Source organism: Ovis aries, chromosome 19, assembly GCF_016772045.2.
Source record: "Ovis aries strain OAR_USU_Benz2616 breed Rambouillet chromosome 19, ARS-UI_Ramb_v3.0, whole genome shotgun sequence".
NCBI lineage: Eukaryota > Metazoa > Chordata > Mammalia > Artiodactyla > Bovidae > Ovis > Ovis aries.
In genome coordinates this window covers 55,140,083-55,168,020 of record NC_056072.1, presented here as the reverse complement: position 1 = coordinate 55,168,020, position 27,938 = coordinate 55,140,083, and the positions used below count along the sequence as shown (strand labels likewise).

Below are 27,938 nucleotides of genomic sequence, written 5' to 3'. Positions count from 1 at the left end.
AATCTCTTGAAAAGTTAAAGATACAGTTACTGTATAACACTGTATAGTAGTCCTAAATATATACATCTATGCCTGAGAGAAATAAAACCCTTTTTCCATACAAAAATCTGTTCACAGCAGCACTATAAACAATAGCCCCCAAAATGGAAACAACGTCAGGTGGATGGACAAAGTAGGCCACATCCATACAATGGAATATTATTCAGCCACGAAAAGGAATGAACCTCGCAAATATTATACTGAGTCAAAGAGAGTGACCCACAAAGACCACACATTATTTGACTGCACTTACACGACATGCCCAGAGCAGGGAGACTGACAGACACAGAACGTGGACTAGTGGTTGCCATGGGTTTGAGGAGGGACGGAAGGAAAAGCAGAGTGCCTGAATGGGTAGGGGTTTCTTTTTGGGGTGATGAAAATGTACTACAATTAGATTGTAGTGAAGGTAGTGTATCTCTGTGAACATATTGGAAACCCCTGAACTGTGCATTTTAAATAAGTGGATTACATACTATGTAAATTGCATGTTAATAAAGCTGTTAAAAAAGAAAGAAAAAGTCTGAGGCCTAGAGAGGCAAAGAGACTTACTAAAGGTTAATCAGCTAACTTTAGAACAAGACCCAGGCCTCCCATTCCCAGGCCAGTGACCCAGGCTGACTTTCTGAAAAGAGGGATCACTAACAGGGGCTGTGGACTCACTACTTGTCCCACACCAAGCGCCTTACATACTATTTTATCTAATCCTGCCAACAAGTCTAAGAAATATACATGTCTAACCCCAAGTCACAGATGAGAAAACCGAGGCTCTGAAACGCGCAACGACCTGCCCAAGTCACTGTCCTTATTCAAGCTCCGCAGCAGCAGACACAGAGATGGGCGATGTATGAAGGAAGTACTCCAAGGAGAAGGTGGAGAGGGGGCGGGGGTGGACCGAGCAGAGAAGGCAGGCATGGCAGGCAGAGTCCTGCCCTCTCTGCAGTGTGAGTCATCCCCAGGCTTGGCCCTGGTGAGGCAAGCGAGAGAGAGAATCGGCCCCGGCACACCCAAGAGCCTTTGGTCAAGGGCCTCAGGGATGGGGTGGGAGGTGGACATCCCCAGGTGTGTCTAGGTTTCTGCACTTGTGGACAAATGGCTCACAGCCCAACAGTAGCCTCCAGAGGAGGGTCGCAGGTGCAAGCCTTTGGAGGCAAAAGCACAGCCCGGTTGGAGGCGGGTTTCCCAGACACCACAAAGGATCCAAGGGCTGTGGGTGGAGTAGCAACACCCCCCGCCTCGGGCACCTAACTAAGAAATAAGGCATCTGGGGTTTGTCCCTGGGTCTGCCCCCAAAGCCCATGACTTCCTCACCCTCTTCCAGAAGGATGTGTTCATAGCCTGGGCTGGGGAAGTTCCTAGTGCATGGCCCAGAGGGGTTAGGATGACAAGCAGAGACAGGACAAGGACGGTGGTGGTCAGTGCCCAGATCCCAGGGAAGACACAAGAGGAAAAGGCAGGCATGAGGTGGGTGCTGAGGGCTGGCAAGCAGCAGCCCCTCCTGTGGCCTGGAGCTAAATGCAATCCAAGCACCTCTTCTCTGCTGCTGACAGCTCTTGTTAGGGGGTGGAGGGACCCAGCTAACAGACATGACTGCAGGATACAGATGTGCTTGAAAGAAACCCCCACGGAGGGAAGTGTTTTAGATAAACCTCTTCAGAGGGAGGCTGGACAGAGGCAGGGACATGCTGACTCCTGTCTCTATCGGTGCTAACGGAGAAGCTGCAGTGTTTAAAGAGAGGCCATCAACCGCTACTAAATCCCAGGTGACTGTGACCTGTTCCACTTAGTCACCCAGCAAAAAGGATCTGCTTTGAGAATCGCTTAGCAGGCAAAGTGAGTTGATTCAATCAAACATTCCTTCGGTCTCCACTTATTCATGCCTGTGATGCAGCCGGCTGACGCTGTGTTTGGCGTTGAGGGTGAAGGGAAGGTGCCGGGGGTGGTCTTAAAAATGAATCAGAGGTCTCTACACTTAGGGAGTGCATCGTGAAGCAGGGGAGACAGACAGAGTAGGAACCACAACACATGGTGATAACTGTCATGGTGAGAGTTACGGATGGGAGCCCAGAGGAGGGAATACTCCCTCGCACTGGCGGACTTGGGAATAACTTACACAAAGGGTGAGGCTGGAGTTGGGTTTTGACGGATGAGTAGGAGTTGACCTGAAAGCACGAGAGAAATGCCCTTTCAAATTTCCTTGACTGATGAAGAGTAGCATTGGGGCTGTGCTGTGTTCAGCTGTGCTCTGAACACTACACAATACTGTCTGTCTTGAGACTCCCATTTCATTAGTCCCCCAAATTACAACTTTTTAAAGTATGGTAGAAATAAATCCCTTCAGAGTCAGTCCTGTTTGAATGACCTTGTGCCCAACTCAGAGTAAACACTCAGTGTTCATGAATTTATTTTTCCCCATTTTCTTACATGGCTACAGGCTAAGCCTGTCCAGCCCCTAGGCCAACCTGAGACACTGGCCACTATTTATCAGGTCAACCAGGAGGTAGCATCTAGAACTGTAGACAGTAGGGATGAAATTCACTGTGTGTGGGAAGGGTGGGAACTGTGAGTGCCCATGTGCCTCTCTGAACTTCAGACCCCGCCCTGCCCCACCATGGTAACCTATGAGGATAGCTTTCAGTGGGGGAGTGGAGATGGGGGAGAGGTACCATCTTCTGGTAGCTCCTTGGAAAAAGATGCTTGCTCCTTGGAAGGAAACCTATGATAAACCTAGACAGGGTATTAGAAAGCAGAGGCATCATTTTGCCAACGAAGGTGTATTTAGTCAAAGCTATGGTTTTTCCAGTACTCACATATGGATGTGAGAGTTGAACCATAAAGAAGGCTGAGCACCAAAGAATTGATGCTTTCGAATTGTGGTGCTGAAGAAGACTCTTGAGAGTCCCTTGCCAGCAAGGAAATCAAACCAGTCAATCGTAAAGGAAATCAACCCTGAAGATTCACTGGAAGGATTGAAGCTGAAGTTCCAATACGTTGGCCCCCTGATGTGAACAGCCGACTCACTGGCAAAGATCTTGATGCTGGGAAAGATTGAAGGCAGGAAGAGAAGACGGAAGCAGAGGATGAGATGGCTGGATGGCCTCACCAACTCGTGGACATGAATTTGGGCAAACTCTGGGAGATAGTGAAGGACAGGGAAGCCTGGCATGCTGCAGTCCATGGGGTCACAAAGAGTTGGATGTGACTGAGCAACTGAACCACAACCACCGCCTTCTGGAAACAGAGAGGTCATTCTGAGTTATCACATTGATTTGGAGGACACAATTGGCATTAGTGGGTATCAGCCTTTGTCTTCTGTCCTGCCATGTTCCAAATGTGCCCTGGAAGATATGTAGGTAGAATAGCCTGTTTGTGTGAAATTTGCTCAGCCGTGTCCGACTCTTTGCGACCCCAGGGAGTCCATGGAATTTTCCAGGCCAGAGTACTGGAGTGGGTAACCGTTCCCTTCTCCAGGGGATGTTTCCAACCCAGGGATTGAACCCAGGTCTCCCACATTGCAAGTGGATTCTTTACCAGCTGATCTACAAGGGAAGCCCCCCAAACCTGTTTATAATCATCTAAATCCAACCCTCCCAATCTATATTTCCTGTAAACACAAAAACTCACTGCACAGCTTTAATCCACTCTAAATTGTCTATGATTGCTCTGATGATGTAAGCTGAGGGAAAGTGATACAGGATTCTGTTTGGAGGTCTTTCAGCAGTTGAATCATCAGTGTTCGAGTTGCCCATTCAACACACCTATACCCGTCTGTTCTGGTAACTGTGTATTTACTCAATTTTAGACATGACTACAGCGATCAACTGCTTCAGAAAATCTTTAAGCGTGGGCATGCCCAAGCATTTATCTGCTACTGCTGCTAAGTCGCTTCAGTCGTGTCCGACTCTGTGCGACCCCATAGACAGGCAGCCCACCAGGCTCCCCCGTCCCTGGGATTCTCCAGGCAAGAACGCTGGAGTGGGTTGTATTTCCTTCTCCAATGCATGAAAATGAAAAGTGAAAGGGAAGTTGCTCAGTCATGTCTGACTCTTCGGGACCCCATGGACTGCAGTCTACCAGGCTTCTCCACCCATGGGATTTTCTGGGCAAGAGTACTGGAGTGGGGTGCCATTGCCTTTATCTAGAGAAATATATATTTCTATTTCATTACAAATGGCTTTCCTTTTATTTCTCCTTTACCATCTGATTGGCATATTATTGTTATTACTGTTTTTAGTATTTGTGGATAAACTGTATGATCTAGGCATGAACTGTCTTTCACGATTATAAAGAGGGCATCACAAACTGTTTGTTATAAAGGGGGCACTGAAGGATTCAGAACCACTGACAGGATCTAGACAACTGGAATCTATCCTATTTCCCTTGGGATGACAGACAGAACAGCCTAAAGATCAGAGACAAGGCTTGGGAGCCAGAAGGACTGAAATGTAAACCTCAGAGCTGTTGCTTACGAACTATATGAACCGGGGGAATACATATACTCTTGCTAGTTCTTAGCATCCTCATCTGCAAAATGGGGGTATAAAATGTTAGTCGTTCAGTTGTGTCTGACTCTTTGAGACCCATGGACTGTAGCCCCAGGCTACAGATCCTCTGGCCATGGGATTCTCCAGGCAAGAATACTGGAGTGGGTAATCATTCCCTTCTGCAAGGGATCTTCCTTACCTAGGGATCAAACCCGGGTCTCCTGCATTGCAGGCAGGAGCTGCAATTACTTTTTGAGCTACTGGGGAATCCCAGAGGTTGACTTCAGAAAGACACCAATTAAGTGCTGAGTGCTAAGAAACTTGCTATCATCACTGTCAATGCTGTTATTATTATGTTTCCAAGGAATCCTCCCCAGACGGGAGCCTGAGAGGGATAGGACATTAGCACCCCCCTCTCCCTACGCATCCAGTCTGCCTCAGCATCCTGGATCTCCAGACACTGATCCACAGGAACCACAACAACTGAGACCCCCTGTTGGATCCATGATAACTAAGATAACTAACCGTGCTAACTAACATGACTAACCATCAGGACTAGCATGATAACTAACCACGATAACTAAGATCCCCCTGCGCCAGGCCTCACCCTCTGCTGTATGTTGCCACGGGTGGTGATGGGGGAGCAGACTATTGCCCAACAGCTCCCCGAGTCTCCCCACTGGCTTCCAGCTCGCCTGCCCTGTGCTCCCCGCCACTGCAGGGGCCCTGGCATGCCCTGCGCTGAGTCCCCAGCTGTTGGGGCCAGCCGGATCAGCCTCTCAGCTTTCAGCTCTGGATTCAAGCCTCCAGAGCAGCCCCTCTGCACTGGCCCACCCTGGCCTGGGAGCTGTCTCCTTCCAAGGTTAAGTAAGCATCCAGAGGACCCTCAACCCAGCTCTCAACAAGCCATCCCCCTGACAGGTCTCGGTGGGTGAACTCCGGAGTGGACGCTGGGAGCTGCCTTGCTCATCACCGCTCCTCTGCGGTTCTCTCCACCCTTCCACAGCAGGAATCCCAGCGTTCATCTCCTGCCTTCCCCATCCCCCTGGGACTTCTGCTCTTAGGGACCCCAGGAAGGTCTTGACCCCAAGGCAAAGGGAACCCGCACAGTTGTTAGAGCTGAGAGGGCCCCTCCCAGCCTCAGAAGACCCAGAGCCACCTCTTCAGTCCTCCAGTCATTGGCGGAGTCATTAGGACTCCCTGAAATGTAATGGATGAAATATGGTTTTGATCAAGTGCTGTGTGAGATCTCTGAAATGACACACACGGGGCCCACCCTGAAGAAGTTCGTGGTCTGGCTGGGAGGGACAGTCATATAACTGATAACTGCAGTTCCGACGTGATCCGTGGTGAGTGTGAGGTATGTGTTAGAGGCCAGTGGCCTTGTCACGGGCAAGGCAGGAAGGCTTCTGAGAAAGGGTAACATCAAGATGGAATATTGAAGAATGAGCTGGAGTTTTCCAAGGCCTGAGCTAGACTCTCAAGTCTCCTCCCCTATTTCTAAGCCCTACAATCCCAGCATGGCGAGCCCATGCCTGTCTTCCTGAGTGACAGTCTCGGGGGAAGAGGAGACAGAGGAGAAGCTGAGGATGGAGAACAGCTCTTTACATCTGGAAGGATCCATGTTTAGACTGGATCCTGGGTTCAGAGACACTGGCTTCCCCAGACAATTCCAAACACACAAAAATCAGTATTTCCCAGAGTCCCACAGAGCATGACTTCCTTAGGAAAGAACTATATGTTAAGTGAAAAAGAAGACTCCAAGATCATATATTTCAGAGACACTGAGGAAGCAGAGTCAAGCAGACATTACTGCAGGACTTCTCAGGGCCTTTAAAGGTAAAATAAGATATTAATTTACGTATTTACAATAGATTTGTATAACTATAATGATTCAATATTGAAAATATAATAATAATTTTATAGCTATCTTTTATTTGGTGCTTCCTAAAGTACAAACCACACGTTGTATGTTATCTCATTGCTGTCCAGACACTAAGTCGTGTCCAACTCTTTGAGACCTCATAGACCCCAGCACACCAGCCTCCTCCACTCTCTCCCAGAGTTTGCTCAAACTCATGTCCAACCATCTCATCCTCAGCTGCCCCTTCTCCTCCTGTCCTCAATGTTTACCAGCATCAGGGTCTTTTCCAATGAGTTGGCTCTTTGCATCAGGTGGCCAAAGTATTGGAGCTTCAGCTTCAGCATCTGTCTTTCCAATGAATATTCAGGGTTGATTCCCTCTACAATTGACTGGTTGGATCTCCTTTCAGTCCAAGGGACTCTCAAGAGTCTTCTCCAACACCACAGTTCAAAAGCATCAGTCCTTCAGCATTCAGCCTTGTTTATGGTCCAACTCTCATATCCATACATGACTACTGAAAAAAACCCCATAGCTTTGACTATATGGGCCTTTGCTAGCAAAGTAATGTCTCTGCTTTTTAATATGCTGTCTAGGTTGGTCATAACTTTCCTTTCATAGTTGTCTCATGAATCCTTATAAAAAGTCAGGTCATCAGTACTGGCCCGTTTTGCCCATAGGGAAACTTAATCAAGCCGAGAAGTGAAGTTCACTGCCCAAGATCACACAGTGAAGAATGGCTGTGATTCAAAGTCAAGTTCTGTCTGACCCAGCATCTCCACCCTTTCCTGAGAATTCTGAATCCCTAAGAAGGGGCTGTGAGGTATTGCATTTCCACACTTCTTCAGCTGTGGACCTTGCTTATATCTAGGGTTCTAAAAAGTGACTTTTGGGAATCACTGCTCTTTTGTTTGTTCCCAGAAGATTTCCCAAAATCAACCCAAGGATATCTGAGGTTCTGCTCCCCTTCTTGCTCCCTGTCTGACCCCAGGCCCCTGGGTGCGAGTTCCTGAATAGTCACTGTGTTCACTCCAGGGGCCAATGGGAGAATAAGGAGGGGTTCCCATCAGTGGCTGGGATTCCAGCTGGCAGCTCCAAAGCTGTCCAGATCTAAACAGATGACTTCATTGGTCACATATGGTCCACCGAGGGTTCCAAATTCTCTTTCCAGCCAGTTTTGAGTTGCTGTTTCAAACTCAGCTGCTACTTGAATCGCCAGCAGACTAGTTAGGTTATGAACTCAGAATCCTTTGAACCGTTGCCCTCTTAGGAAAAAGGACCCTCTAAGGCCAAATGCCGGAGAAGGCAATGGCACCCCACTCCAGTACTCTTGCCTGAAAAACCCCTGGATGGAGGAGCCTGGAAGGCTGCAGTCCACGGGATCGCTGAGGGTCAGACATGACTGAGCGACTTCACTTTCACTTTTCACTTTCATGCACTGGAGAAGGAAATGGCAACCCACGCCAGTGTTCTTGCCTGGAGAATCCCAGGGACGGGGGAGCCTGGTGGGCTGCTGTCTATGGGGTCTCACAGAGTCGGACACGACTGAAGCGACTTAGCAGCAGCAGCAGCAAAGCCGAAAGCAGTTGACCAAAGAAGGCCACTGGCTGGACCCAGGCCTTGTCTTTCTCACTCGGGTGCCCATGTCGGCCTCTGTGCTCATGTGTCCAGACACTTCCTGCCACCTCCTCCCCGCTGGCAGAGCAGTCTTGCAACAGGCAACGTTCAACTTGTCACTCCTAAGAACTCTCCTATGGCTCCCTAGCTCCCACAGCAGAAGTCAAGACCACTGAGCCTGATTTTCAAGGTCTCTGGAAGTGGGGGAGACTCTGCAGTCACTTTCCCTTCTCAGGGGGGCTTCCCTGGTGGCTCAGCCAGTAAAGAATCTGCTTGCAATGAGGAAGGCCTGAGTTCAATCCCTAGATTGGGAAGATTCCCTGGAGAAGGGAATGTCAACTCACTCTCGTATTCTTGCCTGGAGAATTCCATGGACAGAGGGGCCTGGGGGGTCTGTAGTCCATGGGGTTACAAAGAGTTTGGACACAAGTGAGCAACTAATACAACACTTCCCTTTCTAAGAGAACAAGTAGGGACTTCCCTGGTGGTCTGGTGGTTAAGAATCCAAGCCTCCAAAGCAGAGGGAGCAGGTTCAATTCCTGGTCAGGGAACTAAGATTCCATGTGCCGTGCGGCCAAACAGAAAAAAATTAACTAATTAAAATAAAACATTCCAGATTAGACCAAGACAGGAAAGGAGGTGATCCCTGCTGACCCTGCTTCTTTCTCTAGGAGGGTCCGCCTCCTACCACCTCCTGCCCTTAAGCTTTACTTTACATTCTGGCACGCCTAATTCTTCACAGTTTCTTGCACACGTCATGCTATTTTGGATGCTATGTTGCTCTGCTCAGGCTGTATCTTCCTGAAAGCTCTTCTCACCTTACTCTGCTGAATTAAGACCTGCGCATCTTTGAAAACCCTGCTGGCACGTCCTGGGGCTGAGATGAGCGCCCTGCCCCCCACCCCCTCTGCAGCTTCTGCACACACGTGACCCTGGGAACATGGAGACCGTAACACGTATCTTATTACACGGAGACTGCCTGAGTCTGGGTATGCTTTCCCCACCAGGCTGAGGTTCAAAAGCATGGCTTGTACCTTGTTCTGTCTGTCTCCCCGGTGCCCAGCACAGAGTCTGCACACAATGGGTGCACCATAAGTGTTTGTGGAACTTATTCAAAGCTGGCAACATCTCTAAGGGAAGGGTTTCTTTCATCGTAAAGAAAAATTATTTAATTTCATAAACAAAATACGTGCATGTGTGTGTTCTGATGCCTTCCTTGCTCCCAAGTTTAAAGAAAAGTGTGAAATGATAGGGCTTCCCTGGTGGCTCAGATGGTAAAGAATCGCCTGCAACGCAGGAGACCTGGGTTTGATCCCTGGAGCGGGAAGATCCCCTGGAGAAGGGAATGGCCACCCACTGCAGTATGCTTGCCTGGAGAGTCCCCATGGACAGAGGAGCCTGGGGTCGCAAAGAGTGGTCATATTAGTAATGTTGTCTGCAGATGTCTCACCTGGATTAACACGTTGAATCCTGTGATGCGGGTTCAGCCATCAACCCCCTTGAACAGTTAAGAAATCTGAGACTCACAGGACCAGCGGGCTGTCAACAGCAGCTAAGCGGCCGCACACGTGGGGGTTCCAACACAGTCCTGCATGACACCAAGAGCAGCGGCCTCTCTGCTGAGCTCTCAAAGCTGCAGAGCTGGAGGTTTGCATTCGAAACGGGGAGGGACAGGCTTGACAATGGTCACACGCTGGAGAGGAGGAGGCGGGAAGGGCAGAAAGACACAGGGATGGGGGATCAGAACCGTGCCTGCCTGCAAGGCAGCGAGCACCTCCCTCTGACACATGTTCAGAGAAGCAGCCAGAAGTGCCGTCGGCTTTGACCTGATGGCGATGGGGTGGGGAGGCTCTTTCAAAGAGAAGAAGACAATGACTGCATCGCCTCTTGAAGAGGGACAAGGGATGGAAGAAATGAGTCACATCCCGCTCCAGCCTGCCCAGGCCTTGGGGGGCCCAGGAGGTGGCTGCTCGTGGCCCCACAGGTGGGAGGGCCCTGTGTACCCCACACTCCATAGAGGAACAAAGCCTTGGTGGGGTGGGGATCCCAGCGGCCTTTGTCTCCATGGGGGCAGAGGGCCTCAATTCCCACCCCCGCTCTGCTCCTCTGAGCCATCCCTGCTACAACGAGCCAGCTGAGGTGGGTCAGAAGGTGACCGCGGGAAGGACGTCCCCTCCCCCACACCTCCTCTGGACCTCGCCTATTCCCCCATCCCTTGGTTTCCATGGCAGCGTCTGGCAATGAGACATCTACTGCAAAATGCTGGCAGGAATGCCAGGCGGGAGCTACAGAGATGCAGGCCTGGGGGTGAGAGGAGAAGCTCATCAGGTGAGTGCCCAGTCCATGCGGGTCCCATCCAAGGCTTCATATCCATCACCTGCCCCACGCCGCACCCCAGTCAGGCAAGGGACCTATTATTACCCCATTTTATCCCAGATAAAGCGGCTGAGGCACAGAGTAAGGAAAGGCTGTGCCCAGAGTGGCACAGCCAGTCAGTGGCAGAGCCAGGATTCGCACTCAGGTTTCCGTGGGTCCCAAGTCCAGGCCTTTATTCACTTCTTGCCTCTTGGCCAGGGCTCAGCTGCTCAGGTCGGAGCTCTGCCATGGGGCTACAGGCCCTTTTGGGTGAATCCCTTCGCCTCTCCCAGACTCTGCAAAATGGGGTGGTGAGTCCCATTGCTCCAAGGGGCCGGGAGGACTGAGGTGGGTTGGGAGAAGCCCTGGGGTTCGGGAAAGGGGTCTGCTCCTCCATTTCCAAATGGGGAGACTCCCATCCCAAGGTTCCCAGACAAGGAGACACAGCTGCCCAGATGCACTGGGGGAAGTCGGCCCAGCAGTACCCCTAGCATGCTGCCCCCGACCCAATGCTCTTGACAATGACATCTGCTGGGCATCCACCTCAGGTCAGGAGCCCGCTAGGGCCCTGCATGCTGCCAGTGACCCTGGGAGGGAAACACACTCACCCTCCTCTTGTTACAGATCAGGAAAGCCAGCCGTGGCACCCACGCTGAGCTCACTGGAAAAAATCCTGATGCTGGGAAAGATTGAAGGCAGGAGGAGAAGGGGACGACAGGGGATGAGATGGTTGGATGGCATCACCGAGGCAATGGGCATGAATTTGGGCAAACTGCAGGAGATGGTGAAGGACAGGGAAGCCTGGCGAGGTGCAGTTCACGGGGTCACAAAGAGTCGGACACGACTGAGACTAAACCACCACCACCCCCCACGCCGAGCACCCCAGGAGCAGAAACGGGGTGGCACTTCCACCGACCTGTGACTGGGGGAAGGTGCCCCAGAGACACACCCAGTACGCTCAGCTCTACCTTCAAACTAGACCTGGAGGCTGACCCTTCCCACCGAACCCACATTTCACCCTGGCCTGGCCACCCCGGCCCTGGCTCCAAGGCCAGTGAGCCTCCCTTGGAGTCCCTGGGGCACTGTTCCTCATCCTTTCTGTCTCCTCTGCATGGCGGGCTGGGAGATGCCTCTCATCGCACGCCTCATCCTGTCATCGGAGGCCCCAAGCCCTCCAGTGACCCCCAAGGTCTTCCCAAGCCAAAGCCAGGCCCTCACAGTAGCCAACACGGGGACATCAGCTCACGACCTCTCTGACCTCATCCCCTACACCCACCCTTGTTCACTCTCCTGCAGCCATGGAACATTCTTCCTAAAACATTCTAAATCACTTCCAGACCAGGAAGTTGCTATTGCCTCTGCCCAGAATACATGCTTTCAGACACAAGCATGATTCAATTCCTCGCGATTCAAATGCCGTCTCTCCCACCATTTATAAATGACCCCTCCCACTCACTCACCCTGTTTATCTGTGACTGCTCAACACTCAGTTCAGACGCATTTGTCAGCTGTATCTCTTGCCTGGCTCTCCACTAGACTATAAGCCCTAGGAAGGCAGGACTGTACCTTTTGTTTCTTTTTTAAGCTTGTTTTGTTTTCGTTTTTTTCTGGCTGCAGCCCATGGCCTGTGGGATCTTAGTTCCCTGGCTTAGGACTGAACTCACACCTCCCGCATTGGAAGGCAAGAGTCCTAACCACTGCACCACCAGGGAAGTTCCAAGACTGTCTATCTTGTTCATCCCTGTCCCTCACCGCCCAGAAGAGCCTTTGACCCTCCTTCACAGGGCAAAATTTTTGGACAACCAGGTACGAGTTAACTGAACTAATAAGATTCCCTCTGGAAAGGCTGAGTTTGACGCACACGAAGCAGCAGCAGTTGGTGGGAATCAGAGACAGAAATCAAAAGGCACAAGGCTGCAGGAGCCAGGAGCCATAGAAACTGTGAGACAACAGATGTCACGAGCCAGCAGGAGCCGGGAGGCAGGAGCAGGCTCCACCTGGGTGGGCACCTTTGCTTTCTCCCGCAGCAAACCCCAAGGGTCCGGAGGAGGGCCCGGGGCACACAGGTGCTCAATAACTGCGTGCTGAATAAATGAAAGGTGGGGTGGAGTCCAGAGAGGAGTCAGCGGCAAAGCAGGAAGAGCCAGAGTGGAGGGCAGGGAGTGGAGACCCCGGTCATCCGCGGGAAGCAGGGGTCACGGCTACAGAACAGACAGGGTTACGGCTGCAGGGCGCCCACGTGACCCTGCAGTCCCCGTGGCGCTTGGCAGCGTGGTAGTGACGTTGCTTTCTGCTCTTTGTTACATCCTCCTATATCCAGACCACAACCCCACTAACCGAGGCTAACTTGGACACGCCTCTAGTCCCAAGCACTCTGCTAACAGGTTTCCTGGAAGAGGCATCTTGGAAGGCGGAACTTGAAATAGGTATCCCCTAAACCCTCTTCTTAACCTTTCTTTTCTTAAAAAAAAAAAAAGCTTTATTAAGATTACAATTTATATTCCATGAGACTCACTTATTTTGCAATGTATATTTTATCCCAATTAAAAAAACAAAAATGCAGAATCAAGCTCTTGGGGACTTAGGGTTCGAGTGGGCAGAGGAGGCAGCAGGGTATGTTGGCAGCAAAGTCATGGTGATGAGGAAGCCCAAGATGCGTCTGGGGAAAGGCGAGGTGTCCTGCCTGGATGGGCAGGTGGAGAGGGCGGGGGTAGGGGGTGAAAGGCACCCAGGGCAGTGTAGAGAGGGCGGCGTATAGATAGCCTATGAACAGAACGCTGGCAAAGGGTCTGGGCCTGCTGCGATGAGCCTTGGAAGGAGCATGGTCTGCCTGAAGCCAGTGAGGTGCCCACAGAGGTCAGCAGGGCGGGGTCCCAGAGCCGGTTCTTACAGCCTTCCCCCCTCCCTCTCCTGGTCCTTTGCTCCCCCTCAAAGGAGGGCCTTCACCACCCCTCCCCAGCATCTCCCAAAGTCCCCTGCAGCTCTAACTTCTCTTAGAACAAAATGTGATGAGGAGGAGGGAGCTGGGAGCCAGACCCAGCTTGGAAGCCCTGGTCCTCCCCCTTCTAGCTGAGTGACCCTGGGCTCCTCATTTCTAGGATGCAGACAATAGTCCTGACCGCACACAGCTGCTGAAAGGACCAAATGAGGCAACAAACAGACCATTGTCTCATGTTGGCTGATGGTCTTAAGATGCACGAGGGCCACCCTGCAAACCAACAAGCATAGAAGTGGAGAGCTGCTCCGAGCTGCAGTGGCAGTGTGTGGACAGACACACAGCTTGGTGTCTGGGGTCAAAGGGAGGAAAAGGCAGTTGTCAGAAGAAAGCGTGGTTTCCCTGCGTGCGTAAGGATGCAGAGAAAGCCCCATGGGTTCAGAATCAGCCTGCTGTGCTCGTGGGTACAGAGCCCGGCACCAATGGGGCAACCTAGCCCTCCACCTGCCCGAACCTGGGGTGTCCATCCTTGTAACTCACTCCAGCTTTCCCTCCTATCCGTAGACTCAAATGCTCCCTTGATTTTTCCTCCCTGTTTGCCTATGTGACTTTTTCTGTTTTTAACAGTGAGAAACCAACAACATCTCTGGGTATCTGTGGGCATTCCAGATCAGAAACCCAAGGCTTTATTTTGGGAATTAGTTTTGCTACATAGCCAGGAACTCAGGAGAAAGGGTATGGCCAGGGTCTAACATCTAGAAATACCCACCTTTTATATTTACACGACAGACTGAATGGACAAATGCAATATAAAGTACCAAGAGAAGAACTGGAAGGGTTACCTAAGGCTGAACTGTTTCCATAAACACTTCAGGCAATTAGCATTTCACTGTGAGAGGCTGCCTAGCACATGGGAGAGAGATCCAAGCATCTCACGCTAAACTCCAGCTCAGCTAGAAGAGCTGTGTGACCTTGGGGCATTCATGTTGCCTCTCTGAGCCTCGGTCTGCACCGTGCTTCCCCATCTGATGAGTATTGTTACTCATCCAGCCAGGGTCTTCATCGCCCTGCAAAGCCAGGGCTGTGTCTGTCTGTCCTGCTGCAATGTCCCCTGCACACAGCAGGGGATGATCCCCATGATCCCCACGATCATGATCCCAGCTCTTCCTTCCCACACCTCTGCTGCTGGCTAGCATGCTGCCACTTTGGGTCTGGCAAAGATTCTGTTCAGTCCCAAGAGCTTAAGTGAGGACCTGCTCTTCTGCAGGCCACTGGTCAAAGCCCAGCGCCGCTGTCTGACCCAGCAATGAACCGCAGGGCTGTTCTTGCTTCTGGTGTGATTCAAGAACTCCATAAAAAGGGAGCAGAGTTGGTTTGATTAAGCACAGAAGCTATGAATCATCAACTCCCACAAGAACCCGAGTGACTTATACTAGGATCCAGACATCAGGATACACAACACAATCTGTCTGTAGCCGTAGGTGACAGAGAAAAAACAGGGGTGGATGAAGAGACAGCTTATCCCTGTGGGCAGGAGTTTTAGAAAAAATAGGGGGGAACACCATACATTTCCATCTCTTGGGGAGTTTGCTGTCTGGGGATGGAAAGAGACAGGGAAAGCAGCTGCTGATTTCACCTATGGTGATTGCACCTAAGCCAGTCTGGGGCATCAGGGTAGAAATGGGACAGGGACATGATGGCCCCAGAGGTCCCGTCCTTGCCCTGCCCACCCCCAGGACACCTCTCATGCCCCCTGCCCACCTTGCCCACCATAGTTGGTCTCTGTTACGCTCCCCAATTACATGCTTTTCTGTGGCCTGACCAGGCCACCTGCTCTTCCTGGAACTCGTAGCTTCCCACCTCTGCCAGGAAGGTTCTTTCTTCACATCTGTACCCCTTGAAAACTTATGTTTCAAAGTCCTGCTCACACTCACTCATTCGATCATTCAACAAGTATTTCTAAGGGCTCACTATGTCCCTGACACTGTGATGGGCACTAGGGATATAACGGGGAAGCCATAGTCTGTGTCTTCAGACTGCTTACAGCCTTGGGGAGACAGTCACCATAACGAGGAATACGTGGGTGGTAGACCTGAGTCCAGAGAAGGCGCCTAACCCAGCTTTGGTGGGATGTGTTCAGGGAAGGCTTCCTGGAAGAGGAGAATTCTGAGTCTTGACGTACGAGGTGAAAATGGGGAGATGTGCCTATAAGTGGAGGTGAGCCTATATCACTGTAATAGGAGCTGCTGCTAGCAGCCTTTGGAGAAGGACATGGCACCCCGCTCCAGTGTTCTTGCCTGGAGAATGCCAGGGACGGGGGAGCCTGGTGGGCTGCCGTCTATGGGGTCGCACAGAGTCGGACACAACTGAAGTGACTCAGCAGCTAGGAGCCAGCGGGGCTTCCTTAGTGGTTTAGCAGTGAAGAACACGCCTGCTGATGCAGAAGATATGGGTTCGATCCCTGGGTTTGGGAAGATCCCCTGGAGAAGGAAATGGCAACCCACCCCAGCATTCTTGCCTGGAGAATCCCACGGACAGAAGAGTGGGGCAGGCTACAGTCCATGGGGTCACAAAAGAGTCGGACACGACTTAGTGACTAAACAACAACTGGGAGCCCAGCACTAGGCTCAGCCCTGCACGGGTATCAACTCCTTTTCAGCCCTTACAACCCGTTGGGAGTGAGTACTGTCGTCATTCCCATCGCCAGATGAGGAATCTGAGGCACAGAGAAGTTCAGAACTCACTCCTGGCCACACAGCTACCAAGCGGCAGAGCCGGGGTTCAAACTCAGCACAGCCCCAGAGCCCAGGCTTCCCACCTCTGCCCTCTCAGGCTGTCGGTATTCCGCACATCCTCTTTTCATTTGGTGGTGAATTGACCGCAGACATCCTTCCAAAGCGGTGCATGCCAGGCTCCATTCTACTTATTGACTGCAGAGGTCGGATGTCACTGGCATCTGAGCAGGGGAGCGACTTGACCAGATTCTTCCCTGGGAAGCAGGTAGGGGGTTGGCTGCCTAGCGGCAGGGGAGCCGCACTGGGGTCCTGGGGAGGGGCGCCCAGGCCTCCGCTCAGGCTGGGAGAGGGAAGCTCTGGGGACGTGGCTGAGCAGCAGCGAGCCCTGCCAGTCCAGGGATGGTGGAAGGCGGAGAACGGGTCCTGAGCTCACACCCTCCACTCCCCGCCCCCGCCGACAGGGCTCTCACAGACTCAGCATCCCTCATGTCGTCCCCACCCCAGCCCTTCGGAGCCGACCCTCTCTGTGCACACCCCAGCTGGCCCTCCCAATTAAGAGTGCGCCATCGCCAGTTCAGTTCAGGCGTGTGCAGATGTGCTGTCTGTGGAATTCTTAATTCACTCAACAGTCTTTGCCCAGGAGCGTCACATCTGTTCTCCCCAAAGTGCAAAAAGAAAAAAACCAAAACCACCACAAGTTACGCAGCAGCACCGCTTCAACACTGTCCGCCAGGACCGCTGCGCCCAGCCCCACCACTCGGTCCTATCGCGCCTGCCCCAAACGTCTGTCTGTCCACTCCCCTCCAGGGCCCTCACCGCTGGTCTGAGCGACCCTCCTCTCTCACCTGGATGGCTGCCATAGCTTCCTTCCTGGTCTCCCCAGCTCCACAGCTCCAGCCTCAGTTTTCAGATCTCTGCAATGGACACACTGACACTTCTCTCACAGGGCTGTAGGGAGGATGGGGTGACGTGATGAACCGAAAGCCCTGGCCAGGGAGAGCCTGTGTCCAACTCAGCTCTCTACCAGGAAGGAGGAGGGCTTTGGGTCTGCAGGGACCCAGGCTTGCCTGCCCCTGGGCAGGTGGGAAATCCTTCAGCATTAGCCAGCCCACATGCTCTGATGTCACTCGGACTGGTGATAAACGGGGACATTTTGTTCTCTGGCTACCTCGCTTTTTTGTCTTAATCCTGGGTTGCTCCGGACCTCAGGCTGGGCAGAGGGGTGCTATTTACCGGCCCCTCCCACCTCCAAAAGGAATAGGCAGTGGGAGAAGACCCCACCCCCTGTTCCTGACCTGTTAATGGATCTCCTGAGGGCCTCCCTCCTCAAGCCCGGTGCTGGGCGCTGTGAGAACCAATCAATAAGTGACTGGCAAACACTGAGCTCCTGATATTAATATAACCGTGAAAAGAACCCATCTTGGCTCAGTGTTTCTCGCTACTTTTGAGATGCCTAAAAGGCTTTTTCAGGCACCTGAACACTATGAAGCGCTGGTACCCTTCTCCAACGAGGCGGTCTTAACTGCCATTGGCGTGATCAGAACATGCCTGGTCTTCCGGGATCTAGCTGTGAACTCATCCAACTTCCTTCATCCAGGGTTTTTACTGCACACCTATTAGGTGCCAGGTGCTAAGGATGATGGCACCGCGGGCGTGGCCATCAACCAGGCAGCTGATACTCCCACATTCAGGCAAGCTGGCGCAGTAATGAAGTCATTCAACAGACAGGGAGTGGGTTGGGTGGGGCTCTCAACAGGGTCGTCAGGGAAGGATGCTCTGAGGAGTGAACAGCTGAGTCCTCAGTGATGGGAAGGTGCCAGTCACTGCAAGACCTGTGGGGGGAGACTCTCAATAATGCTGTGAGTGGTGGTACTATTATTATTATTAAGATCCCCCTTTCCCAGGTGTAGAAACTGAGGCCAAGGAGGTTACAATACTTCCTTCGAGGCCAAAGAGGTAACTATTTACGGAACCAGGTCAAAACTCGGAAACCCCAGCTACTGCCACCAAACCCACCTGCCTCTAGGGTCCAGCCCTTTTCAAAAGAATCTTAACTTCAGAGATCTTCAGCAAAGTAGCACGCAGCACTGTCTCCAGGAGGCTCCAGTCTAATCTAAGAAAATGCCTTTACACAAAAACACAAAGTGTGTTAGAAATTAACGCAGCGGTCCCCAGCCTTTTTGACATTAGGAGCTAGTATCATGGAAGAAGATTTCGCCACAGACCGGGGACATGGGGGATGACTCAAGCGCACGACATTTACTGTGTACCTTATTCCTATGACATCAGCTGCACCTCAGATCATTAGGCACTAGGTTACAGGGACCCCGATATGATTAATCTAGTTTCAAAATTTTAATCTCCAGTGGGATTTATTCTGAAACCTGACAAGATGACTCCCAGCTTCTTGGGGGAAAGGAAACCCATATGCTATAGTTATTTTTTCTTTGGTTTATTTCATAAACATTTATGAGTTGCCAGGCTCTGTTTCCAAAGCCTTTCAAACTTTAATTCTTTCAAACCTCATGACTCATTTAATACTCATAACAATCCTGTAAGTTAATACCGTCACCAACTCCACTCTCTAATCGAAGGAATCACGGCAAAGACAGGGTAGATGGCTTGCTGGGGACACATTCTGCAAAGCGGTGCAGCTGAGATCCAAACCTCGGTCATCTAGCGCTGGAAACTTCGCTCTTCACCTTAAACTGAATTTACAAGTATCATTCACACAATTGAATTCACACGTACAATTGCGTTTTGTCTCTCTGCCTCTTCCTGTCATTTCTGCTCAGCGGTGTCTGACCCTTTCAACCCCATGGACTGTAGCCCACCAGGCTCCTCTGCCCATGGGATTCTCCAGGCAGGAACACTGGAGTGGGTGCCATGTCCTCCTCCAGGGGATCTTCCCGACCCGGGGATGGAGCACGTCTGCCTTCATCTCCTGCGTTGCAGGCAGAGTCTTTACCACTGAGCCGCTGGGAAAGCCCCTGTGTCTTTCTGCCTCACATGAGCTTGTTTTCAGATGGTCTGATTTAAATGCAGAACTTACCGTTTCCCCCAAATTTGCTGTGGGGAATCCTCCGACAAGTTAGACCGTCATCCTCCAGGGAGGCAGAAGCTAGTTCTCCCAGAGGCTCAAATTAGGCCCATCAAGGTGGACTGGCTATACAAGCAGTGAGATGCCACAGACAAAGGACAGGAAACAGGCTTCCATGAAGGACCCAGTGTCAAGGTTACCCTGACGGACCCTCAGGATCACATGTGTGGGCTGGAGATAGAACTGGGATTCACGTGGGCTCAGGGAGAAGGCCAGTGGGATGGATTCATTTAGTGATTATTTTCTCTAGGAAGGGGCTTCCCTGGTGGCTCAGATGGTACAGAATCTGTCTGCAACACAGAGACCCAGGGTTGATCCCTCGGTTAGGAAGATGCCCTGGAGAAGGGAATGGCAACCCACTCCAGTATTCTGACCTGGAGAACTCCATGGACAGAGGAGCCTGGTGGGCTACAGTCTAGCAACAGGGAAAAGCCAGCTAGTAAATAAATGAAGTTCTCCTGAAAGAATAAACCAAGGGACAACTAGAAAGTTTGTGAGAAAGAAAGTGCCTAGAAAGTTTGAAAGGAAGAAAAAGAGAGAGAGAAAGGAGTGGGGTTAGGGTTAGGTTAACAGCTTTGGGAGCTGTTAACATTTATGCTCCGCCAAGCATCCCCGCGGGCTTCCCAGGTGGTTCAGTGGTAAAGAACTCACTTGCCAATGCAGGAGACCTGGGTTTGACCCCTGGGTCGGGAAGATCCCCTGGAGGAGGAAATGACAACCCACTCCAATATTCTTGCCTGGGAAATCCCATGGACAGAGAAGCCTGGCAGGCTGCGGTCTATGGAGTCTCAGAGAGTCAAAGACACAACTGAGCAACTAGACAGCAACAAGCATGCCCCCAGCAGCAGGGCGTGGACCTGCACTGTTCTCCGCCAGCCGCGGCTGCCCAGCCAGCGTCTGCCCTGGCCCTGTCTGAGGCTTGGCCACCAGAATCATCAGAAAGTTCAACACCCAAATAGCCAGGAAGGAGGCCTGCTGCTGAGGATGGGGTTCCAAGCGGCAAACCCTGAGGTCTTCGAGAGAAAACAATGTGAATGGTGCCTCCCCCCCCACCCCCGGAGATGTGCAGGGCTGGCCGCTCTGCCTCTGAAGACACAGAGCCACTGAGGAGCTGATGCAGGTGACAAAGGCAAGGGAAGGAAGACAGAGCCCGTGGACGGGATGGGGACAACTGGGGCAGGATGTGAAAAGAGGGCTGAGCGACACCGTCATCTGATGTCCAAAGCCAGACATGTTAGAGAGTGACCCAGTGGAAAAAAAAAAAAAAAAAATGAAAGTGTTAGTTGCTCAGTTGTGCCTGACTCTTTGCGACCCCATGGACCATAGCCTGCCAGGCTCTTCTGTTCATGGGATTTCCCAGGCAAGAATACTGGAGTGGGTTGCCATTTCCTCCTCCAAGGGAATCTTTTAACCCTGAGACTGAACCTGGGTCTCCCCCATTACTGTCTGGGCCACCAGGAAAGCTCCAGAGAGGGAAAACTTCCTGTGAAAGATGAAACCATTAAAACTATTCACAATTAGAAACTCTGTCTTCCTAATCTGAATAATGGGGAGGTCACAGAGCTCCCTCATGGCCTTGTTTTGGGAATTAAGAGAGATGATCCAAGTTAGCTCAGGGCTTGGCACTTCAGTAAAAGAGAAACTGAGAAACTTGCCCAAATCTAGATCCCTTGGGAGTCAGGGGAAATGGCTGGAGGTGTGTGTGGTCCCAGGTCAGAATAGGGGAATTCTAGGCAAACTGACATCACAGAGACAGAAGGAGGAGGTGAGCGCGGGTGGCGTCAGGTCCTTGCATTGCAGGCCCTGGACAGACAGTATTCATTCCCCACAAGTAGAGCTTCCCTGGGGGACCAGGCGGAAAAGACTCTGCCTGCAATGCAGGAGATCTGGGTTTTGATCCGAGTCGAGAAGGTCTCCTGGAGGAGGGCATGGCTACCCACTCCAGTACTCCTCCCTGGAGAATCCTATGGATAGAGGAGCCTGGTGGGCTCCATGGGGTCACAAAGCATCGGGCATGACTGAGCAACTCATTTACTTTCACAACTTTCACTTTCTTTCATGCTGGGCCTGCAGTTGCAGCAACTTGAGGAGGAGGAGACGGGCACCAGATTTTCACCCTGGGCTGCACTTCCTCCATCTGGGATGCATGGCTGGGAGAACCCTACCCAGCGCTCCCTGCAGTGCTCAGGACAGCTGGGCTAGTGGGCTCTGCCCACTTCCCTGAGGCAGCCCAAGCCGTTCCCTGTTGGAAGGTTCTGCCTTGGACTGAGCTGTCCTTCTCCACCCTCTACTTGGCTTCCACCCACTGCGGGGCGGTGGGGGGGTGGTTGGCGGGGAAGGGGGGGAGTCCCCATGGGTCAATTCAAAACTCTTGATAAGAACAACACCCAGATTACACAATCTCTTCTGGAGAACTGCTGAAGTGGGGACACAGTCCACCGTGTGGTGTGAGGCCAGCCTAACCTCGACGCCAAGGTCGGACAAGTGAGAAGCGGAAGGGAAAACCGCAAATGTAGACAGCCCTCCACAACAGAGAGGAAAAGACGAAAATCACAAACAGGATGGAAGGATTGAAAGGGAAGAAACAAAACAGTTATTTGCACCTCCTAGGATCGCATACAATTTTCTAAAATAATCTACAAGCACATTTTCTAAAATTAGTAATAGAGTTTGGCAAGATTCCTGGATATAAAGCATGCAAAATCCAAAAATATTTCTCTGAAAAGCAACCGATGTATCATAATTTTTTTTTAAATGTGTTGAAAGATCTAGGTAGATATACCATTTACAATAGCATAAATGTGAATGCGAAGTCACTCAGTCGTGTCCGACCCTTTGCGACCCCGTGGACTGTAGCCCACCAGGCTCCTGCATCCATGGGATTTTCCAGGCAAGAATACTGGACTGGGTTGCCATTTCCTTCTCCAGGGGATCTTCCTGACCCAGGGATCGAACCTAGGTCTCCTGCATTACAGGCAGATGCTTTAACCTCTGCGCCACCAGGGAATCCCTTACAATAGCATAGAGTTCTCTATTGCCCGTTGTGGGTAGAGGGTGCAGAAGTTAGACTTCCATGAACATGGTATCTCTTTTCATGATTTAGGATACAGTTTAGCTCCAGTTTCCTAATTTTCCCTTGGTGGCCTTGCACATTTTTGTTAGATTTATTCCTCGGTATATGGTATTTTCTATTTAGAAGTCTAAATAAGTCTAATGGGCAATAGAGAACTCAGCAGGAACACCTGGCAGATGAGAGTAACCTGAGCTTACATTCTACCTCCTGCTGCTTCTAAAATGTGTTACTCTGGGTGTTCCACCAAGCCCTCTGAATCCAGCTTCCTCACGTGTAAAACACGGGTAGCCAGTCCTGACTAGTTGTAAGGAGTCAATGGTAACAGAGCACTTTAGGAGAAGGGAGGGATATACCGGGAATTTGAGATTAACAACAGATACACACTGCTACATATAAAATAAATAAACTACAAGGACCTACTGCACAGGGAACTATATTCAATACTTGTAACAACATTACACACACATATATGTATATTCAGTTTTATACACACACACATATATCATGTTGCTGTACAGCTGAAACACTAAATCAACCATATTTAGCAAAAAAGAGAAGAAAGCACTTTGCAGAGTGTTGCATAAATACAAGGATTCTTATGACTAGCATTATCACCCCTTGTTGGTCTGAGAGCGAGGGGAAAGCTCTTTCTACCATATTAGGCTGGCTGTGTCTTTGCTTCTGCTCATCAGCTTGTCATCCAAGGCATTGCTGCACGCTTATTCTGTATACAACATTTTCTCATTCAGTGCTCCAGCAACCCAAGAGGCAGGTGCTGTGTTAGCCCCATTTTACAGATGAGAAAGCGGAAACTTACACAAGCAACTTGGACATTCATGAGCCCCTTCTCTGTACCAGGAGCTGTGAATACCCTGGGGAATAAGATGGACGTGGTCCTTGCTCTTTTAGAACTGACGGTAGAAGTGGGAAGACAGACAAAAATCAGACCCCAACTAACAAGCTGACAGGACCAAGATTCAGACTCAGGTCTGCTGGACATGAGAATCCATCCTTTGAACCATCCGCTGAGGTGTCTTCCTCAGCTTCCTCTGCTCAGTCCTCTCTGCTGTGACGTAATGGCTTCTAACACCCACTCTGCCATCGGCGACAAGTTTCAGTGGATCTTGCCATCCAAGCTGCAGCACAAATGGAGAGCTGTCAGCTTCCACCCTGGCTCATGTGATGCTTATGCGTTATCACTGCAGAATTGCAGCCAGGAAGATGAACGCGTGAACGAGGAGAGCATCCCGTAACCCCTCCCCCCAGCATCAGCAGCATTGTTCCCTACGAGTGTGCGCCTGAGTCCTCTGCCACCATTAACGGCAGGAGTGAGTCACTTATCAATAAGACTCGGGAGCTTTATTATAATGACATCCCAAGATTCAGAAATGCTCAGCGTCACTGTGAAAGGGAGGGCAGCAGGTGACTGGGCTTCAGTGATCCTCTGCCAGGTACGTCTTTCAGATGAAACGTCTTGGGTCAGGAGCAATTACAGCTAATGCCCAGCCTGAATGCTAATGAGAATTACTTACAATTGCTTTTAAGTCTTTGCCATTTATACTATCTGCTTTTCCCCTTCCTTCCTCTTCTTTTCCCACCCTGGCATTAACCCTGAGAAACAGACACCAGAAAATATCACTAATGGCCATTTTGAAGATGAGGAAACTGATGCTCAAGGTTACTCAGCTCAAAGAGCCAGGGGTTCTAATCCTGAACAGTTTTTTTTTTTTAACTCCTTGGTGGCTCAGTGGTAAAGAATTCATCTGCCAATGCAGAAAGTGCAGGAGACCTCGGGTTCGATCCCTGGATCGGGAAGATTCCCTGGAGGAGGAAATGGCAACCCACTCCAGTATTCTTGCCTGGGAAAGCCCATGGACAAGAGGAGCCTAGTGGGCTACAGTTTGGTTGGTTGCAAAGAGTCTTTAAGAAGAAAAAGAAAATCGGAACTCTGGACAAGTCTTCTCCACATGGAAGGTACACAAAATATCAGTCTGAAAGGCAGCAGAGGTGGTGTGTTGTGCTGATGTCTTTGCCTTGGTGAGGACGGGGCAGACCTTATGAAATGACCTTCAAACCTACCCTCTGCCACACCACAGCCGCCAAGAGGTGCACACTTGTCTCTGAGAAGCGACCATGAAGTGAGAACCTGGGCAGAAAGAAGAGTCCTTCTTGTGCCCACACAAAGCAGAAAACTGTCTCAAACCCATGCCCCTAAGAAACACGCCAGAGGACCAGGTTCAGGCTACAGCGTGAAGGAGTGCAGTCCGCCCTGACAGTGGGAAATGTCGTAATGCCGAGCATTTGTTGAGCACCTCGTACAGCACCGGAGGCTTTTTACATAATCCTGCACTGGGACTTGAGGCTTTCAGCTATTTAAAGCTTGAGCCTGCACTAGACCACTCCCACTTTACAAACTAGAAAGAGAGTCTTATGGAGGTCCGGTGGAGCCAGGCTACCAAGCTGCATCTGTTTTGATCTTAATAGTAACAGTAGCGCCAGCTAACATCTCAACAGCTCTTCTGTGGCTTGCCTGACCATCTAGGCACTTCAGGTGCATGAACACATCCAGTTCTCTCACCAACCCAGTGAGGAATGTGCTAGAAATACTCCCGTCCTAAAAATGGAACAGAGAGGTTCAGCAACTCGTCCAAGGCCACAGATCTCTTAAGTGGCAGGGCTGGGATGTGAGCCAGTGCCAGAATCCATACTTCTGATCTCTCCGCCACGCCTCCTCTTCGTTACCGAAAGGCCACACCTTTCCACCAGGCACTCCTTGATTATATTTTTTTAAAAAAAGGAAAGTGCAAACAGGAACAGGGAATCTTGAGAGAGTCTGAAGGGAGGGGGCTCAGACGCAAGTTCTTCCTACCTCAGACATTCAGTCAGGAGGGACCACTCCCAGCCCAGCACTGCCCTAACTCCTCCAGGGTACAGGGGCTTGCAGGCTGCTCCGGCCTCCACCCAGCTCTGAAATCATGTTTGGACTTCGCTGGGCCACCTCCACACTCCACCCTCCACCCTGGAGGGATTTTCTATTTATGCTTGAAAGTGGTACTGGGCCTCCTTACAGACCTGCCCTCCAGGAGGGGAAACCCCTCCAGAGACAGCGGGACAGCCTCACGCTTCCGTGGGGGGCCCACCAAGCCCTGGGTTGAATGCGGGAAATTGTGTGGGACTGTCAGGGATTTCTGTGATAACCAGCTCAGTGGCAGGCCTCCTGAACGATGCCTCTCACAGAGAGAGGAGGGTGGTACAGGGGTAGGTGGCTCCGTGGTAAAGACCCTACCTGCCAATGCAGGAGACTCAAGAGACGTGGGTTCGATCCCTGAGTCGGGAAGATCCCCTGGGGTAGGAACTGGGAATCTGCTCCAGTATTCCTGCCTGGAGAATCCCATGGACAGGGCGGCCTGGCGGGCTACAGTCCATGGGGTCACAAAGAGTCGGATGCAACTGAGCATGCAGGCCTCAAGGTTCGTTTGTGTTACGGCATGTGTTCAAATTTCCTTCCTTTGGGCTTCCCTGGGGGCTCAGATGGTAAAGGATCTGCCTGCAATGCAGGAGCCCAGGGTTCAATCCCTGGGGTCGGGAAGATTCCCTGGAGAAGAGAATGACAACCCATTCCGGTATTCTTGCCTAGAGAATTCCATGGACAGAGGAGCCTGGTGGACTATAATCCATGGGGATTCGGACATGACCGAGCGATCAACACAGGGGTATTGGGACCCTGTTGCTTGGCATCTCTCTATTTTCATCTCCGCTGCTACCGGCCACACTTAGGAGGGACCTAAGTTCCCTTCTACAGCCTAGATGTCACTGACAATCTAGAAGGAGTCAGGGAAAACCTGTATTCAAATCCCAAATCTGCCACAGACCAGCTGGGCAACCACAGGCAAGCTATTTAACCTCTCTGAGCCTCAACCGACTATCTGTTCAATGAAGGTAATAATAACAATAGTGCCTGCTTTGCAAAGCTGCTGTGAAAACTGAGTGGGATAATGACACTCTGACCTGTCCGTTCTCTCTCCCGTTCTCTGCTGATTCCTGCCTGCCTCTAAAACTAAAGCCAAGATTGAGGCAGTCAGGACCTGCCTATCCGACCCCCAGCTCGCCTCTCCTTCATGCTCTGGAAACATGTTCCATCTTGGCGCGAGTCACAGGGCACTAGCTCCCACCGTGGAATCAGGCCCGCAAGCACCTTGCGGCTGGAGGAGCTTATTCACAGAGTACTTCCAGCACCACGGTGGGGCTCCAGGGCTGAGGTGGGAGCCCCCTGCTGGAGGACAGGAGCCCTGCATGGAGCATCTCCCAGGCAGAGCCCGTACCTCTGAGATTAAGGGACGAGGTGGGGTCTCCCCGGGCAGCGGAGTGGTGCCTCAGATGGTCAAGAATCCGCCTGTAATGTAGGAGACCCAGGTTCAACCCCTGGGTCGGGAAGATCCCCTGGAGAAGGGCATGGCTACCCACTCCAGTATTCTTGCCTGGAGAATTCCAATGGACAGAGGAGCCTGGCGGGCTACAGCCCAAGGGTCACGAAGAGCCAGACAGGACTGGGCTACTACACTTACTTACTGCTTGGGCAGTGGAGGTGGGGGCCAGAGGGGAGAGTGACCCAGAAAGGGAAAGAGCTTTCTGTGAAGATCTGCGGTGCTTCAGCCCCAGCTCCTGACTCCCTTGGCTCCTTCCAGAAAAATCAAGGGTAACTTCCGTAATTGGGCTCCTCTCACCTGAAACGGCAGCCCCCACAGGGCTTCTGCCACCGGAATCCACTTCCAGAAATGTAAGGGTCTCCCACCTTTCCAAAGGATCCTCCCTGAGCCACAATGAGGAGGAGGCGGCCGGCGCCTCCTGGCTTTGCAGCCGGGCTGTAGAGACGGCTAAGGTGGTCTCCATGCTTCCCCCGCCAAACCCTACCCCTGGTGATGCTGAGCCTGGGTGAACCTGGGGCTCAGCCGCATCATGTGGTGAAGTGGTTTGGGTCCGGCCGCCTGGGGCTCAACCTCCTGGCTCTCTCCTTGACTGGTTGGTGCTCCTGGACGCAACTTGCCCCTTCTGAGCCTCTTTCCCCCTCTGCAAAATGGGTATAATAATACCGGATCATCGAGTTACAGGGAAAACCCAAAGAGATGAGGGATAACCCAGTGCCTGGCACACTCAACGCACTCAAGAGATGGGCTGGAACTGTGGAGAACATTGAGGTCAGAGTCTGGGGCAGGGCTGGGGAAACTCGCCCTCTCGGGTCTCTCCGATACGAGCCCGAGGCAGCTGCCCCGGGCGCGCACGCGGGCGAACCCCGGCAGAGCCACAGGTGTGTGCGCGTCGGGGTGGGGGGAACCAGAGCTGGGTTCTCAGGGTGCCGCGGACCCCCACCCGCGCCGCCCACAGTCCCCAGGGCCCCCAGGCGCGCCCACCCCACGCCGGCGGCTCGGGGAGCTCCGTGGCTCGGCCAGGATGCCCGGACCCAAGCCCGGGCGGCCGCGCAGCGTCTCGCCCCGCCGCCGCCGCCGCGCTCCGGCCCACTGCCCGCGCCCTGCCCGCTCTCCGCTCCGACTCACCGGCGCCGGCTCCGGGGAAAGTTTGGTGGCGCGGCGGCCGCGACGGCCAGGCTGCTCGGGGCTCGGTGGCGGCGCGGCGCCCAGGGAGCCGACCCGGAGGCGGGGCGCCGGGGGAGGAGCCGCGCCGAGGGGGCAGCCCGGGGGGAGGCCGGGAGGCGGAGACCCGGGCCCCGGGCCTGCCGCTCCC

At 52.0% G+C, this 27,938-nt stretch overlaps 1 protein-coding gene across 13 annotated transcripts in view; it reads right to left on the bottom strand.

Annotated features, from left to right (window-relative positions):
• The window catches only part of HRH1 (histamine receptor H1), a 189,113-nt gene that overhangs the window by 80,939 nt on the left and 80,236 nt on the right, over positions 1-27,938 (bottom strand). For 8 of the 13 annotated variants that reach the window (XM_060402640.1, XM_060402643.1, XM_060402645.1 and 5 more), the window contains exon 1: positions 27,752-27,808. The exons of 4 other annotated variants lie outside the window; for them this stretch is intronic. The gene's annotated coding sequence lies outside the window, so the exon portion shown is untranslated. Of the gene's footprint in view, positions 1-9,451; positions 9,713-27,751; positions 27,809-27,938 lie in introns of those variants that run through there. One more of the 13 variants, XM_060402650.1, reaches the window with a different exon arrangement.